The sequence below is a fragment of the Tachyglossus aculeatus genome, chromosome 1 (genome assembly GCF_015852505.1).
Source record: "Tachyglossus aculeatus isolate mTacAcu1 chromosome 1, mTacAcu1.pri, whole genome shotgun sequence".
In the NCBI taxonomy this organism is placed as follows: Eukaryota; Metazoa; Chordata; class Mammalia; order Monotremata; family Tachyglossidae; genus Tachyglossus; species Tachyglossus aculeatus.
In genome coordinates, this window is record NC_052066.1 from 22,952,978 (window position 1) to 22,956,474 (window position 3,497).

The following is a 3,497-nucleotide window of genomic DNA, read 5'->3' on the forward strand; positions in this document are numbered from 1 at the left end:
ATGGGTTCTAATCCTGGCTCTGCCACATGTGTGCTGGGTGACCTTGGGCAAGTCACTCCACTTCTCTGGGCCTCAGTTACTTCCTCTGTAAAATGGGGATTAAGATTGTGAGCCTTATGTGGGACAGGGACTGTGTCCAACCTGACTGACTAACTTGTATCTATCCTAGTGCTTGGTACAAAGTAAGCACTTAACAAGTACCATAATTATTATATAGGATAGGGACTGTGTCCAACATGATTAACTTGTATCTACCCCATTGCTTAGGACAGTGCTTGGCTCACAGTAAGTGCTGAAGAAATACTATTATTATTATTAATAAGGACCATGGAGGGCCACTGCTGGGGGCAACCAAGGCCACACAGTCGCATTCACGACTATTTGAGAATTCATTTTAGGCAGGCCACTTACCCACTCTGGGTCTCAGTTTCCCAAGAAAGTACCCTCTCACCTCTTATTGGCCACTTAGAAAAGTCAGAAAGGCTCTTTGAAAGATTGTTGTTGTCTTATGTTGAGTTGTGACCGACCCATAGCGACACCATAGACACCCAGAATGCCCCACTTCCATCTGCAGTCGTTTTGGTAGTGTATCCATAGTTTTCTTGATCAAAATCCAGAAGCGGTTTACCATTCCCTCCTTCCGTGCAGTAAAAGAGTCTCTGTCCTCGACTCTCTCCTATGCCACTGCTGCCCAGCACAGGAGAGTTTTGACTTGTAGCAGATTGTCTTCCACTCTCTAGCCACTGCCCAAGCTAGGAATGGAATGGGTAAGCCTCTGCTTGACTCTTTCTCCCATAGTCGAGACTGGTAGAGGACTGGAAACTCTCAAGGTGCAGCCCTGAGAGGGGTCTTTGAACGATACAGCCACAAAATATGCTCGCTGCAGTTTCGTCCTACCGGGAATGATTCAGACTAAAGGCAGCCTCCTCCTGAGTCACCGAACTACTTTCTGAAGTACCATAGCTCTTCTAAAGTCATACCCTGGTCAAACAATGATCCAAGTCTTCCAGATTGTCTAGTTCCAGCCTTTGTATTTACTTTATCGGTGAACACAGAGAGAGGTTTCATCATAGAATTTTCACCTAGAAGCACTTAGATTATTTCCTCTTTGAGTAGCTAAAAGTAGAGTATGTCAGAGAACAAATAAAGTTGCTCCTTTTTAACTCTGTTTGACTTTCAGCTCATAGCAAAGTCTCAATGGCTGGCCAATATTCATAGTTTTGTTTATAGTTTTTTTTTAACCTACATGAAACAGCACAATTTGCTAAATGATAACAGGCAAACGGGACAATTCTAATTCACTTGAGTTGTGTTTATCCAGGCAAAGTGGGGTGAAGAGTGCTATAATAATCCAGGAGTGTGAGCAGTATGAAGAATTTCTGTCTAAAATTCAGTATTTCCATTAGAGGCAGGGAGGTGTCCTTGTTGCCAAGGGGATTCTTCCCTCAAGAGCAGAGTTTCATCTGAATCACCTGGATAATCCTCCTAACTTTCCATTTCACTTTTTCTACAAAGATCCAAGCGAGGAGGAACATTGTTCCCTGAGAACAATCAAATGAATTGAGATTTGAATTTAGACATAATAAAAATAATAATAATAATTGTGGTATTTGTAAAGCACTTACTATGTGCCAGGCACTATACTAAGCTATGGGGTGGATACAAGTAAATCAGGATGGACACAGTCCCTGTTCCACGTGGGGCTCACAGTCTCGATCCCCATTTTACAGATGAGGTAACTGAGGCCCAGAGAAGGGAAGTGACTTGCCCCAGTTACTCAGCAGGCAAGTGGCAGAGCTGGGATTAAAACCCGTGACTTTCTGACTCCCAAGCTCATGTTCTATCCACTTATGCCATGCTGCATGATGAAACTGAAGAGTCTCTAGAATTTTCTGCCAATGCAGAGGCTTCTTTTCAATCAATCAGTGGTATTTATTGAGTGGTTACTAGGTGTAGATCACTCAATCAGTGGAATTTATTTCATGCTTCTCCACTCCCCAAGAACCTCCACTGGTTGCCCATCCACTTCTGCATCAAGAATAAACTTTTGACCATCGGCTTTAAAGCACTCAATTACTTTGCCCCCTCCTACCTCACCTCACTACTCTCCAACTACAACCCAGCCCTCACACTTTGCTCCTCTAATGCTAATCTTCTTAATGTACCTCATTCTCATCTATCTCACCACTGACATCTCACCCACATCCTGCCTCTGTCCTGGAATACCCTTCCTCTTCAAATCCGACAATTACTCTCCCCTCCTTCAAAGTCTTATTGAAGGCACATTTTCCCCAAAAGGCCTTCCCTGACTGAGCTCTTTTTTCCTTTTCTTCAACTCCCTTCTGCATCACCCTGACTTGCTCCCTTCATTCATTCCTCCCATCCCAGCCCCACAGCACTTATGTACATATCTGCAATTTATTTATTTCTATTAATAATAATAATATTTGTTAAGTGCTTACAATGTGCCAGGCACTGTACTAAGCGGTGGGTTGGATACAAGCAAATCAGGTTGGACACAGTCCCTGTCTCACACGGGGCTCACAGTCTGAATCCCAGTTTTGCAGATGAGGTAACTGGGGCCCAGAGAAGTGAAGTGAAGAGAAGCCCTCGACCTCATCATCTCCTACCGCTGCACTGTGTCCACCCTCACTAACTCTGAAATCCCTCTCTCTGATCATAACCTTCTCACCTGCCTCCTCACTCACACTCCTTTCCCCTGTAAATCCATATTATTCCCTCACAGAGATCTCCGCTCTCTTGACCCCATCCTACTTTCTGAGCGTTTCACACCCCACCTCGCCGCCCTCTCCTCTCTACCCAGTCTTGATGATCAGATTACTGCTCTCAACTCTACCCTTTCTACTCAGCTAGACTCACTCGCTCCCCTTTCCCTTTGCCGCTCTCGTACCACTAACCCCCAGCCCTGGATCACTGCCACTGTCCACCTCCTTCGCTCTTATGCTCAAGCTGCCGAACGCTTCTGGCAAAAGTCTAAACACCATGCCAACCTCGTTCGCTTCAAGTTTATCCTTTCCTGCCTTAACTCAGCCCTCTCCTCTTCCAGACAAAACTATTTCTCCTCCCTTATTGACACCCATGCCCATCATCCCTGTCAGCTATTCCGTACATTCAACCCCCTTCTCAGGCCCCCGGTTCCTCCCCCTCCTCCTTCCCTCACCCCCAACGATCTGCCCTCCTACTTCATTAATAAAATTAAATCCATCAGGTCAGACCTCCCCACATTCTCCAACTCCCCGGCCCTCAACACTCTCTGCTACTCTCCCATCCTTCCCAACAGCATCTTCAGAGGAGCTCTCCTCCCTCCTCTCAAGTGCTACTCCAGCCACCTATGCTTCTGACCCCATTCCCTCTCATCTCATGAAATTTCTCACTCCGTCCCTTCTCCCCTCCTTAACTTCCATCTTCAACCGCTCACTCTCCACTGGTTCCTTCCCCTCTGCCTTCAAACATGCCCATGTCTCTCCCATCCTAAA

At 45.9% G+C, this 3,497-nt stretch overlaps 1 non-coding gene across 1 annotated transcript; it reads right to left on the reverse strand.

Annotated features, from left to right (window-relative positions):
- Window positions 1-710: 710 nt before the first annotated feature.
- LOC119934347 lies at window positions 711-848 on the reverse strand. Its single transcript, XR_005452915.1, has one exon. It is a non-coding gene; the product is annotated as a small nucleolar RNA SNORA7 (small nucleolar RNA).
- Window positions 849-3,497: the final 2,649 nt, after the last annotated feature.